We start from the raw sequence: 14393 nt of genomic DNA on the forward strand, positions 1-14393 counted from the left end.
CCATCCCACGGGCCCATCTCACAGACCAACTGGGGAGCCCCTTTGGGGAGGCTGGGACGGATCTGGCCTGAAGGAAACTCAATAGCCTGGGTAATTATCCAATTTATGAGGCTCTCAAATGGAGTTTCCAGAGCACGAGAGCCCGGTGCCTCCCCAGCCCTGTCCCGTGCGGCACAGCCTCGGCCGCCACCTCCGCCACGCCTGGCCTTGGCTCAGCCCTTGTCCCCTTGCAGGAGGGCTCTGCACCTGCACAGCTCTCCCCTGGTGCTTCCTGCTGACCGCTGTCACCCCCAGAGAGCTGCAGATTTATAGGGAGAAAGTCAGCAAAAGAGATTTAAAGTGCTATGCACTTGGGACACAAAGTCTGTGTTGATGCCCGAGTTCCTCCTGCCCCCAAACCACCCTGGGTTTGCTGTGCTCGTAGACCAAAGCAGTCTCAGAGACCCCCATCCCAAAAGGGTTTCTGCAGGCTCCCAGGACTGGGATTCTGAAGCTGGGGAGAGGGCCAGCTGCCTCCCAGCCAGGGACACACCTCATGTGATGCCAGGCCCGGTCCTGGTGTGGTGGACACCGATGGGGCCGTGCCTCAGTGAGCCAGGGCTGGCAGTGGCACTGGCCCCACTTCACCAGGCTGCTGTGAGAGGAAACTTCTGCTCTTCCACAGCACTGCCAGTTTCCTCTCTGTGGGCTAATTTTAACCACCGTGTCGCTGCTGTGCGTGTCAAAAACCTGACCCTCCTCTGACCTCCAACCTCCCACCCTGGCTACTGCTGGAGGCACCCTTGTGCACCCACAGCTGGGGTTGCCCCTGTTTGAAGGTGTCCCCCTGAAATCCTGTGTCCCCCTGGACCTGCATGGGAGGAGGAGTCCTGTCCTCCCCACAGAGGCGGCAGCTGCTGCTGCAGGGAGGTGGTGTGAGCAGAGAATCACAAGAATTATTCTTTTGAGAACCAACAGATTCATAACCACTGATTCTGCACCTATAAAATGTGTCCTATGGGACCGAGGTGAGCAAAGGACAAGGTGACACCAGCTCAGCTGTTCCAGGAGCTGCAGGGGACCCTCTTTCCCAGGACAGCCTTTTGCTGCTTGTGACATCCAGCCAGGAGCAATCCCTTCAAGTGTCACCACAGGAACATTCCCATCCTCCTGGCTCTCCTTTAGGAACGATTGTGTGCAGGGGAAAGTCCAGAGGAAAGAGAACACGAGCAAAGCTGGAATAGCTGTCATGGGAAACATTCCTCCTGAGAGTTCCTGAGAGCTCCAGGCTGCAGCTGAGGGAAGTGGTGGAAACCTCACCACTGGCTTCACCCCCAGCTCCACAGGCTAATGCCACGGAGACCCAGCCTGACTCACACGGGGTAACTTCTGCCCAGGGATTTTCCAGTCTGGGTATCTGCAGCTCTGTTGTGCCCTGGCTGCTGGGCAAGCAGAGTGCCCACCACCAGCAGCCACGTGCCAGGGGGTGCCAGGATGTGGCCAAGAACAGCAGCAGTGGGGAAAGGGATGCGGGAACCGCCTGTTCTGGGAAGAGATGGGTGCCACATCCTGACCCCATTCCTGGGGGATAAAGCCACATCCACGACATTTTCAGGAGGGGCTGAGTGCTGACACAGCTGCAGTGCAGCCATTGCTCCACAAAAGCTTAAATCTGAGCCTCCTGGATCAGGAGTGATTGGACAAAATGCAGAAGAGCTCCCTTCACCCTTGGCTGGGGCTGGGGACAAGGGCAGGTGGGATCATTCCTTCCTCCCCTGAAGAAGAAACCAGTAGGAAACACCAGATTTCCTGCCAAGCCAAGAGAGCACATGCTTAAATCCAGCTCATCTGCTGGGGGGAAAAGAGCCCAACCAAAGGCCCATGACATAATGCCACAGCAACTCGTCTCATGAACACATTTTTCCAGCCCACATGAATGAAAAACAGGGAAGGAGCAAATGCTCTGCACATCCCCGTCACGTGCAGCCCCGCTCGGGGACGACGCGGCAGAGCCCCGGGCTGCCGGCAGCCAGGCTGGGAAAGAAGTGACCCGTGACTGGCACCCAGGTCTCTCTTGATCGGCAGAGAGGGACCTTGCGTGCCGCCGAGCAACCTGCTTTGGTCAGAAACTTCCCGTTTCTGAGTGGAAATGCGAGCAGCAGAGCCAGGATAACCGGGATGGCCGCGAAGGCGCTCGCCGGTGCGCGTGGCAACGCCAGCGGAGCGTGGTGGGGACACCAGGAGCTGTGCCTGACCTTCCCCAAGGAATGGCAGTATGAAATGACACCCTGGGGATGGAGCTGGTGATGTGGCAGCAGACACCTCAGCCCCAGCGGGGAATAGAGCCCTTCCCCCTCTGTGCAGTGCGACAGCAGGAACCGAAAGCCTGGCTCCGAGTCACTGCTGGGTATGAAAATAGGCCTGACACGAATGCAGCCGCTCGCGAAGGAAAACCGAAACCGAGAATTGCTGAAGTGGTCTGGTGCCCCTGGCCATGACCCGGGCTCAGTTCCCCAGAGCCACCGCCGAGCTCCTCGCCACCGTGGTGCCTCTTGGGGACACGTGGCTGGGGACCAGGCGTGGGACTGAGGTGGCTCTGGCTGCAGCAGCCCTGATTGCCAGCCTGACCTCATCGGGGCTGGAGGGGAGACGTTCCCAATCTCCTGCTCCATCAGACACGCTCAACACCAGCTCCAGCACCAGCCACCCCACTGGGGGCTGGCGGCTGCTTGGCCACGATGCTGAGGCTCATTAGCCAACTGCTAATTCATGGGTCACACATTAACATACTGATCATTGAGTAAGACACAGCGGGACACACATTAACACACACTAACTGCCTGTTGAGACCCACTGGGCTGCGCATTAACTGTACCAGCTGTTGTGTTCTCAAAGCCACTCTGCAGTGCCAGCGCCACACGAGTGTCACCTCCTGCCAGTGGTGAGCAGGGCTCCCCAGTCTAACCAGGGGTTCCCAGATCTAATAAAGCTCATCCCCTCTATGGTCTCAGCTGTGTTTCCCCCCCACTGATAAAACAGGCAGAAAGGAAAAGCTCCCCCGAGCACTGTGGAGGGCTGAGGACTCCCACACCACATCACCACATGTCCTCCAGGAGATTTATGGGGAGCTCTGAGAGCTGTGAGCTCTGTGCCTGAGGGGACACCTGCACCTGGTGCTGGCAGGGTGACACCACCAGAAACCAGCCCTGCTCTCGCTTTGGGTCACAGGAGCGCCTGGAGCCGGGGGAGCTGCGCCTCTGCCCCCGGCCGGCCCCGCTGCTCCGCACGCGGCTCTCCCGCAGCTCCCAAAATCGCTGTCACACCCTCCGCCGCCTTCAATCAACTTTTACAACTTGTTAATTTTACACAGCGTCCTAAAGAGCAAACAACTGGGAGGCAGGAATGCAGATCCCTTCAGCTAGTCCAAAGAGCCTCTGGCAGCCCAGCCAGCTGGCCAGGGGAGCCCTGCTCAGCCGCTGGGACCTGCCACATCCCGGGGGGGACACGGGCTGGAGAGGGCTGCCCCACGCCCATGGCAACCTCTGGCAATGCCACACCGCTGCTGGAGGTGTGTGGAGAGATCCTGGCAGCTTCTCCCTCGGCAAAACCTGAAACTCCACTAGGAAACAGGAGGCAGCAGCTCTGGAGAAATGATTGCTCGCAGGCAGGGCTGCCATTGCCGGCTCTGCATTCCTGTGTGCGAGGGGGAGACACCAGCACATCCTGACAGCTGGATTCAGAAGGGGAAAAGGACATGAGAAGTTTGAGTCATAGCATGGAGAGATCCCATCCCAGATTCAGAGATGGGAACGGGATAGGACCGGGACTCAGAGCCAAGCTCCAGCACGATCCAGCGTGGGGATAACACTGTTTTTGCCACATCATTTTAAACATGTCTTAGCTGAAGTAGCTGAACGATGCTGAGACCCAGTGAGTCCCAAACAATCAAACCACACAGTGACTGCACTGCCCAGCCAAAACGTTTGCACTGACCCTGCAAAACATCCAGGCAGGCTATGGCTCAATGCCTCCCTGTGCCCTGGGCTGCCTCCTCCCATCCCCGGGGAGCCAGCTTGGAGGAGGAGGAGCACCGAGGAAAGCGTCTCGTTTGGTCTCATCCCTTCTGGTTTTTAATCTCACAGGCTTGCACAGAAGCTGGGCTGGGCTCAACCCTGGACTCCTCACAGCCCAACTGCTCTGGGAGCCCCTTGCTCTGCCCAGCCCCAAATACAGCTTGGAGGGGTTTGGCCACCTGGGTAGGGAGGACCAAGGTGTCTGTCCCAGCTGGGCACTCACAGCTGGGTGTAACCCTGGTTTCAGCAGCTTAGAGCTGCCTGCAGCCACAGGTCTCTGAGAGAAACTTTTAATTTCAACTAATCCCAAAAGCAGGCTCGTGGTTCCCTGCAACGCTGTGTGTGACCCCAAAAAGCAGCTGTGGCTGCAGCAGGGACCAAACCCAGGCACCTCTGGCTTGGATGGATCTCACTGCTGGATCCTCTGCACCAACCAGAGAGCACATCTGGGGAAAGGATCTGTCACATCCATGCCAGATGCTCCATCACAGAGAGGAGCATGAGAAACACCCAAGGAAGACAGAGAAGTCCAGAAGAACCATTCCAGTTGCTCTCCCCCGTGGCCACAGCTGAAGAACCACTCTCCAAAGAGAAAGTGTGGCCATGTCTTATCCTAAACTCTCTCCCAGCATCCTGAGCCTCACACAGGCACAGCTCCAGCCTCTGCACTGGGGCACACAGTCTCAGACGAGTCATCACAGCAGATGTGCTTTGGCCTGGCAAACACCTCCGTGTTTCCAGCTTTAAAGGCCACACAGCTCAGCCAGGACTGGCCTCTAAAGCTGGAAAGCAGCACGGGAAGGGAGCCAGCTGCCCACCATCACCAGGGTTTGCTGGGCTTGCCTCATCCAGTGCAGTGATGCACAGAATACACATGGGTGACACAAAGGTGCAAAGTGATGCATCTGAGCTGAGTCACCCAATTTCTGGGGTCAGAGACCAGAAGAAGCCCTGAGTAGCCTGCACAGATTCCTGCAAGGTTCTGGTACCTGTCACTGCTGGCAGCTGCAGGACATCAGCCTGAGACTCAGTGACATGGGGGAAGCTGTGAGCAGCTCTGGGGCTTGGAGCCAAAATACCTCTGAGGCTCTGCAGGAACCTTTAGTTAATTTTGTGGAAGAGTCAACACCAAAGCCAAAGCAGATGTTCCAGGTGAAAAACCATCCTCCAGATCCACCTAAAGCTCCTGTGCCCAGGATGGCCTGGAGAGCTGACACAGCCCAGCCTGGGACCAACTGCTTCCCTGGAGCTACACAGCCAGGAGAGGAAAGTTCCTGCTGGATTCCAAACCAAGCTTCTGGCCTTCGCTGATGCTTGGAAAGACTTGCCCTAATGTCTTACTCACCTGTTAAATGTGCTAAAGAGCTTCATTGTCAGATCCAGGGAGCAGCAGCATTTGCAGTACGGAGCAGTTGGCTCCAGGCTGCATCTGACACCTCGTAGGCAGGAGGTGGCTCTACAGCTTGTTTAATTTTACCCCCACTAGAGCAGTCCCAGAGAAGGTGACGGGATGCAGGAAGTTTCCAGTGAGTAACGGGGATGTTTCATCTGGTTTGTGAGTGTCTGATTCTCCTCGTGTCCTCAGGCAGTGCTGCCAACAGCTCAGCAAGGGCTGTGGGCTCCTCCACAGTGCAAAATGGTGTCTCCAGTAAGACACTGCAGGAATTTTGGCAGGAATTTTCACTGAAGAATTTGCTTCCACCCACCATGGCCACATGTGCTGATCCCCACAGCAGTGGCATATCCAGGGCATTTCTGCTCTTCAAGGTGAAGCCTTGAGCAGAGGAACACACATTTTAATTGTCTGTCATGTGAACGAGGGGCTGAAAAATCACAGCTGTGAAAGAGGCAGATGACTCCTGGAGAAACAGTGAGTCACACACAGGGACTCCCTGTCACAGCCACCTCAGTGTCCTCCTGTGCCCCAGCACATCCCCAAACTTCCCAAGGAAAGAAGGAAAGAAAAGAAGTCAGGCCACAGAGTAAAGCCGAGTCCAAAGGAGCCCGCTCTGCTCCCTCCTTGCAAATCCTACTGGAACACAAACCGGGGAAGACAAATCCCTGAAATCCTGCCCCTAACCCGTGGTCCCAGGCTGGGGAAGGAGGAAGGCAAGCTCCTCATCCTCAGCAAAGCCAACATGGCACCGCTGACAGCTTCCACAGGGCATGGGCTGCTCTCCCTGCCGCAGGAGCCTCCAGTCTTTTCCTTTTCAGGGACTGGGAGAATTTATTTCCTCTGCCATTTCGGAGGATGCCTGCCTTGCCAGAGATTGTTTTGCAGAGTTCAGACAGATAAGAAAGTGGTTAGCAGGCTCTTTGGTGGAGGAAGGGAGGATTGCTTAGTAAGGGAAAGGCGAGTGCTCTGCTCTCAGCGGCCACACGCTGCCCTTCCTCTGAGGCCACCACTCCACAGGACGCTGGAGCTGGGGACACGGCAGGGCCACCCCCACACTTCTCCACCCCGGCTGTTTTTTGGGTACATCTGCTCGTGGGGCCACACTGGTGACCAGAGACTGTGTTGCTGTGCCAGGACTGGGATCTGTCTCTCCTGGAATTTGGGAAATGCAGCTGATGAATGTTCAATCCAACATCTCGATTGCAAATCTCAGGACACTCTTGCGACAGTGCCCTGAGAAAGAGCCCTTTCTGTAGGATATGTGGAGATAAAAAAAGGGCAGGAGCCCAGTCCAGGCTGCCCATGCTGTGGGGACAGTGCTGTGGTTATCTGGCACCCTCCCTGATGCAGAATGTGTCTCTGGAGAAGTGGCAGGAGGGAGCTGACCCTGCTGGGGGCTCACAAGGAGGAAACCCTGAAGATTCACCAACAGCACAAACTTTTTTCCGAGGACTTCCACATGGAGACAACGAGAAACTGCCCCATGATTTCACTCACAGAGTAACTCAGAGATTCCTGTCCCACAGGACAAAGCACCAGAGTGCTGTGCCAGTGGGAAGTTAGGTGCTGGAAGGAATAGCATGACAACACAGGAACAGGGGGGCAGGGATGGAACTCTACAGTTAAAAACAGCATAAAAAAGGTGCAAACCAGAGCTCACCCTGACAGCCCCCACCTGCCCAGCCTGCACCATCCACCTCTTGCCCTTCCAGCATCACCTCTGCTTCAGGCAGAGAGGCAAGAGCTGGAATATTCTGCCTGGTCCTGGCAGAGCTGGCTGGGAAGCCATTTCTGTGAGTTTACACAGCTTATACATTCTCCATGCAGTTCCTGGCCGCCTTCCATCGCAGATGAGAGTTTTATGTCGAATTTTAAGTTTGACCACAAATATTTAAACTTCCTTGGACCACAAATGCTGTATCTTCTTTGCGGTTTAGTTGGCACCAAATGACTATTTACAGATCCCTATATGTCTGTCTGTCATTTAAATATCTCATGGAGGTGCCAAAGGATTCCAAAGTGGAGGGGCTCCTCCAGCAGACCCTTGATTTCCCCCTCTCTGCCTGTCCTTACCCAGTACAGAAGAGGGAGAGGTGCAGGCACTGGCCAAGCCCTTGCAAAGGGCACAGCTGCTCTGGCCTGAGCATTTCATGCTTGCACTCTATTAAGTTTTCTTTCCAGAGAATGTCATCTGAGATCCCACCGTAACTTCCACAGCTCCCTGCCCTGGTGGATACTTGAACTGGGATGAAAGCTTTTGGAATTTTCTCCTCTTCTTTTAGGAAACTGAGTCTACAGGAGACTGTTTTAATGAGAACCACTAAAACCTCCTAAAGCAGCACAGCTCCCACCTGGCCACTGCTCACAGCCTCCCACGGGGGTTTTCACTTCCTCAAACACCGGCAATTCTCAGCGGGTGATAATCCCAACCTGCTGAACTGGGATCCCTCTCTAGGTAAACTGGTCAGAGTGGTTATTGCCAGTGGCACAATGGTATTGAATTCAGGCAAGGCCGTTTGGCCAGGAAAATGCAGCCAAATAAATACCATAAAAGATCCCTCCTAAGCATCCAGTGCCAAAGGAATTTGCTGTTGCTGTTCCATGGAGCTGGATGGGGAGCAGAGAGCTGAGGGTCCCTGAGCTGACACCCAGCAGCAGCCCAAAATCTGAGTTTAAGTTTAAGCACTGGCTTGAGTCAAGTTGTGTGTATATTTAATTTCCTTCAGACTAGGAAGGAAAGTCTAGTTTTTAGTCTAGGACACAACCTGGATGCTCACCCCACTGATTTTAGGGGAACTTCAGAACACAGAGATGCTGCTCCTGCAACACTGCTTTTCCCATCTCAGGGATGCACAGCACTGGCCTGTGGCAGCGATCTGGGAGCTCTCCCACAGCTCCCACCACCCCTTGGGGGACACAAAACAACAGTGTGCCCAGGGCAAAAGCTCCAGTGCTGGCTGCCCACATCAGAGGAAACAGATACCTGAGTCAGAGCCATGGGATGAGAAACCTCAGCTCCACAAACCAGACGGAGCAACGTCAGTGCCGAGCTGCCCCAGTGCTGCTTGCACGCCCCACCAGCCCTGGATGCTGCTGGGAAGCTCAGGGCACTCTGCCTCTCCTCAGTTTTGGAAGTGGAAAGAGAAGCAGCTTTGCTTTGAACTAACAAAGCCCTGGTGAAAGGGCAGCTTGCGGGGCTGCCACGTGCAGGGAGGAGCTCCTCCGACTGCCGGCTGCTCTGTCGGGGCCAGCGTTGAATTCCCTTGAAAACAGAGGGTGGGGATACAGCAGGCAATGGAATAACACCAGAAAAATGCTACCACAGCTTGGCTGGCAGCGACACCACAGCCGGGACAGCAGCCCCAGCGTTCCCCTGGCAGTGACACCACAGCCGGGACAGCAGCCCCAGCGTTCCCCTGGCAGCGACACCACAGCCCCAGAGGTATTACCAACACTGGCATTTCCCCCCCTGCCACAAGAACCGCGCTGGCAGCACGCTCCCAGCCAGGGGCAGGGCGGGAAGCGGCTCACACCATTTCCAGCAGCCACTTCAGGGACAGACAAATGCTCTATTTTGCTTTACAGTGAAATGCTGCCACTTAGGGGACTCCTGATGACGTTCTTGTGCCTGAGAGCCCGTGTCCTCTTCCAGGAGGGGCTGCTCCAAGCAGGACATGCTCCCTCAGCCTACCAGAGGTTAACTTTCGGCACTGGCCGTGAGCTCTGGCCCGTGAGGATCCTGCTCTGCTTTAAGGAAGCAGCGAGCACAGCTCTGCTACTTATACCCAATACTCAGCTCTTCTGGCAAATGATTAATGGCCTGAGTCCTGCAGTTGCTCGCTTCCAGCTGGGCCAAGAGCTGCAAACACACCTAGGGAAGGGAAGGAGGAATTGGAACGTTGGCTTGGTGGGGAAAGGAAAACTATTCGCTGTGTCTTTGTTTTCGGGAGAGCTCCTCCTCTCGGGAGTGGGATGCTGAGTGCAGAGCAGGGCCCCTGCCCCGAAACGGAGGAGCTGAAGCAGAACAATAGGGTGGGGACTCTGGATGGGTCCTGACAAGTGGGGTAGGCTGGAGTGGGGGCACCGATCCATCCTTTTGACTTCATTCACACTTACAGCTGCATTAGAGACATTTCCTGAAAGCACAGTAGGAAGAGAGGGGTATTCACTCACCCCACCCTCCATCTAACACCGTCCTCGCGATCCAGCCGTGCACTGAGAGCCAATTCTGGCCTCTGGCAGAGCTGCAGGCCAGACATTACAAGCGCTGGTGTGAGCAGCACAGGTCCCCACCCGATGAGCAGAGAGCAGACTTGGAGCACAAAGGAGGGGTGCAGCAGCCAGCAAAAAATAAAAAACAATTAACCCAGGGAAACGCAGAGCATTGTCCAAGGTGGACAAGAAGGTGTCAAGAGCGGGATCTGAGTGTTTGGCTTCAGGACAAGGAACAGTGCAGCTACTTGGTGATATCAGATGAAACCAGGCAGGTTGTCCTGCAAAGGAGGGCAGTGACAGCCACGCTGCATAGGGGCAGGAGCTGAGCCACAGCTCTGCCACCCCGGGGTGAGTGCAGGGCATCCCCTGGCCCTGCCAGGAGCTGCACAGGGAGCAGGGGATTGGGAACGGTGCAGTGATGAGCCCTGTGCCTGACTCACCCCGGCGCATCGGCAGCCTGCATGTGGAGCCTGAAAAACAACTTTTTTTTTTCCTCTTTTCTCAAAAACAAAAAGCCAGACGCCCTCTTCCAGATCTGGAGTTACTCAGGCTGACTCACAGCAAGGCTCTCCTGGCTCTGCTGGCAGTGCCTGCACGTACCTGGAGTGGGCTGTGCTGGTGGTACCCACGGTGCCACACACCTGGAGCTCTGGCACTTCCCTGAGTGCTGTCACAACAGCCTGCTGCAGCCAACCTAACTATTTTTGGCTTCAAACTTCATTTTTGGTGAATCCCTGAATGATAAAAAAACCCCAATAAATGAAGACTATAATTTTATTTTTTTTTTTGTAAATGGGAAAAGTATTTCTTTCATTCTCCCATAATATGAATCCAGCAAACAGGAAAAACATGAACCCAAACCAAAGCTCAGACATCACATCTGGGGAGAGACCAAGCATGGAAAATTTTAATCCAAAGGTTAATGTTTGGGAAGCTCCGAGTGTGTGAAAAGAGGGGTTAGATGGGTGCTGCTCCACGGCTCGAACAGTTATTGCCGCCAAGTGGCGGCTTTCAAACGGTGCCTGCCTGCCCCAGCCCAGGCACTCGGGGTCAGGAGCTAAAATAGAAAACAACTGAAATCACTGGAAGCAAACAAACACTCAGATCAGATGCTGGAAAAGCCAAGCGAGGAAGGAGCCAGCAGCAAGAAATGCAACTCGAGCCCTGTGACTGGGAACGGCCTCCTGACTTGCCCTGGGTGAATCGCACCAAACCACATGGTGCTGGTGGCCCTTGTGACCCTCTCCTGCTCCCCCAGCCCTCCTGTGCCACCTCCAAGATCACTCCACAGCCCTGTGACACTCCTGCCCCAGCTGTCACCTCCATCTCCTTTGCTCACTGCTCTGCAGGGTCACACTCTAGTGCTTGTCGCACCTTGGGGCTTTTTCCACCCCACACTTTTCTCACCATAACCACCATTTCCTGCCCAAGGACAGGGCACCAAACTTTTCCCCTTCCCCCCTTCCCCCCAGCCCTTCCCCCTTCACCCCACCTCAGTAGAAACACCTCCCTGTACCTGGCCAGAGCTGTATTTCTGCTGCTCCTCTGCTCACTCCACCCTTGCACCCCAAGCTGCTGGGCTCCCCAATCCTGCAGCATCTCTTCCCTCTGAGCATCTCATGCCCCTTTTTTCCCCCACATCCTGCCTCCAAAATGCCTTTGTCTTCATCTTCTGCATTAGATTATGCCCTTTCCAGACTGCTCCTTCCAGACACTAGAAACCTCTCATCCCCAAAGCTCCAACAGAATAGCATCCTAATTGCCTTTGTTAGGGATGGGGCCATGCCTGTAAAATTGCCACGGCTGCTGGCTCGGCACTAACAATAGCTTAAAAGCTCCAGGAGTTGAGCGTGGAGCCCTCCCACACTAAACCAAACACAAAGACAAGGGCCCATATGTCTGCAAAGGCGGCCGTGGCAGGTGGGTGAGAGCCCGGCTCCTCCCGGGGCTCCCCGGGGGTGGGAAGGGAAGGCACGGCCCCGGCAGGCGTGAGAGCATCCGGCACTGCATCCCCGGCCGGGACTGGGGATTCAGGCAAGCTTCCTGGGATCAGGCAGGCTCCAGGGAGCTGCTGCAGCACCCGTGGGCTGGGCTGCTTCTCTCCTGAGTGCCCAGCCCAGGCAGCTGCTCCCCGGAGCCACGGGAAGGTTGGATTTTGGGCACATCACTGAAATGGAAAATGACTGTGAGCTGCTGCAGAGCGAGGACTGACACCTCCCAAAGAGCTGGGGTGTCGTGCACTGCTGCCCCCGAGGTGGTGGTGCTGACCAGAGAAGCAGAAGGATGAATGATGGAGTTCAGCTCCTAATATTCTAATTTTGAGCCTGCTCAAGGTGTCAGGCTGCTGGGAGACACTCAGACACTGCCCAGAGAGGAGGAGAAGGGGAACTGTCAGCTGTTAGCAGAGAATCTGAAAAAAAGATGGGAAAAACACGAACTAGTGCACAAGGATTGGAAATGATTCTTTAATAAACCACTGGGTAAGGTAACCCAGCTTAGCACCAGTGCCTTGCTTGGCTGAGCCCAAAATCCAGGCACCTCCCGCTCCCCGACCACACTCTGCAGGTAAAAACCTAAATCATCTGCTGACAACTAGCTGCAGAAACATGGAGATAAAAATGAAATGGAAGCAGAAGTGAGGCTGAGGGAAAACACCAGGAAAGGAACCTCTGTAGACACTGAATGTTTCTCTAAGCTTAGCCCAGAAAAAAGGCTCTAAAAGCACATGCAAAGCATCTCTGTCTGGGCAGGGGAAGGGAACGGTGATGCCAAGGGAAGACCCTGAGGAGCAGCTGAAGGGAAATTGTGGCAGGGCTCACCTGCAAAGGCAGGGGAAGTCTGTGATGAGAAACATGAGAGGAACAGGCTGGCAAAGCCTTGGCTCAGGAGTGGGCTCCCTCAGGGTTTGTGCTCATGGAAGCATGTGCTAGCACGTTCAGAGGAGTCCCAACAAAGGCCAGGCAGGCGTGCTCCAGCTGCCCGTGGACCATCCTGCTCCTCATCCCTCCAGCCAAGGGGGAAAATGTAATCAGAGCAATTTCTATTAGCAAGAATATAAAGACTTGGAAGCTCTGGGCTGTCTCTTGACAACTAATTAATTACCAGGTAGCATCCCCTTGAAGCTGCCAACACAGCACACACAAGTTCCAGCACGATTTAGGGAGAGGGATGAACTTTACAATAAACTCTAGAATTTTACTTCATCTCCCGCCACCATCTGAGATCCTGGGGGAACAGCAAGGGGTGGCAAGAGGCAAAGTCTGAAGCCATCTGGGATCATCATTAACTCGTTCACTCGTGGCCTCTGAAACAAAAACGTTGACTTTGCTGTGAGCAGCAGCTTCCAGCCAGATGAGCTCCTTGGATACTCCATTCCTTAAATGCTCTTCTGCCAGTTTCTGCCATCCCCAGAACGAGGACACAAAGGGACAAGGGCTATTTGGACTGCAGAGGCTGTCAGGGAGAGAAGTGAAAGCTGCTACCCATTCTGATGTGCCAAGGACATCTGCTACCCATTCTGATGTCAGGACATCTCATACAAAAATAAAAAAGTTAACAAGAAGCTAGAGTTTAAGATCAGGATGTGTGACCTGTCAGGGAACTGGGCTTGGGCAGCCAGGACCAAGAATCTCAGAATGGTTTGGGTTGGAAGTGACCTTAAAGATGGTGTGGTTCCAACCCCCCTGCAACTGAACACTCCCATGATTCAATATAAACCTCATGGCAGCACTGTGGGGTCTGAACTAGGAGACAACACATGAGATCTGAGGATATTTAGGGGCAGTCATCCCAACATAACATCTCAGGGCTCTAGAACCACAGGGAGATGGGAGAGGTAGTTCAAATGGCACGGCACAAATGGCCTGAACTACTCAGTTTTGTCTGCACCCAAGGTGGGATAAAATTAACCACGAGCAGCACCTAGATCAGCATGGGGGGACAGTGCTGTGTTTGAGGACTGCTTTGAGGAGCTTTTTTACATGTGACAACTCTCCCACTGCTTGAGACAACCCAGGCAGCTTTTGGGAGCAGCAGCCTCCATCTCCCTGCTCCAGGCCACAGCTCTACTGGTGGCCACGGATTTCTCCCTTAGACACCAGCACAGCCACAGGTCATCTTGCTCAGGTGCAAATGTTCTGGGCTAAGCCAAAACATTTCTTTTTTAGATTTATTTGATGAAAGTCCAAAAACTGAGATGACATCAAAGAGCCCATTGAGCAGATCCCCTCCAGAAACACACGGGGACTTTACCTCGTTAATACAAACACGGTTCCCCTGCAGACTTCCTGGGAACAGCTGAAGCAGCACCGCACTTCAAACACCAGCCTGCACATCACAGGGCTGGGGAGGAGCTCAGTTCTGGCTCAGGATTGTTGTCAACCCTTTCAAAGCCCACGCAGGATCACACACAAAAAATTGTCACAGCCCTGGGGGGAACAACTTTCTCTTTGTCCCCAGGATATGGGCTGTAAAGGCAACGGCAGGGCAGGAGCTGTTACAAGGAGCAGTCAGGGAGGGCGTGAAGCCTGATGTGAAGGAGAGAAAGAGAAGACTTAGAGGATGGATTCAGCCCTGCTGGGACTGGTCAGTGACTTTCCCATGAGCTAACAAGAGGAATGAAATCCCTTCAGGATTTTAAACCCTGTGCCAAGAGCCCATCTTTCTCTGAGGATGGCAACTGCCAGCAGTTCTGTCCCTGCTGCTGGCCCGGCTCTGAGGTCACTTCCAGA

General features: G+C 54.6%; 1 protein-coding gene across 2 annotated transcripts in view; it reads right to left on the reverse strand.

The window, feature by feature from the left end:
* SMG6 (SMG6 nonsense mediated mRNA decay factor) overlaps positions 1 to 14393 on the reverse strand; it is a 104566-nt gene that overhangs the window by 17819 nt on the left and 72354 nt on the right. The window lies entirely within an intron of this gene.

Source organism: Parus major, chromosome 19 (assembly GCF_001522545.3).
Source record: "Parus major isolate Abel chromosome 19, Parus_major1.1, whole genome shotgun sequence".
In the NCBI taxonomy this organism is placed as follows: Eukaryota; Metazoa; Chordata; class Aves; order Passeriformes; family Paridae; genus Parus; species Parus major.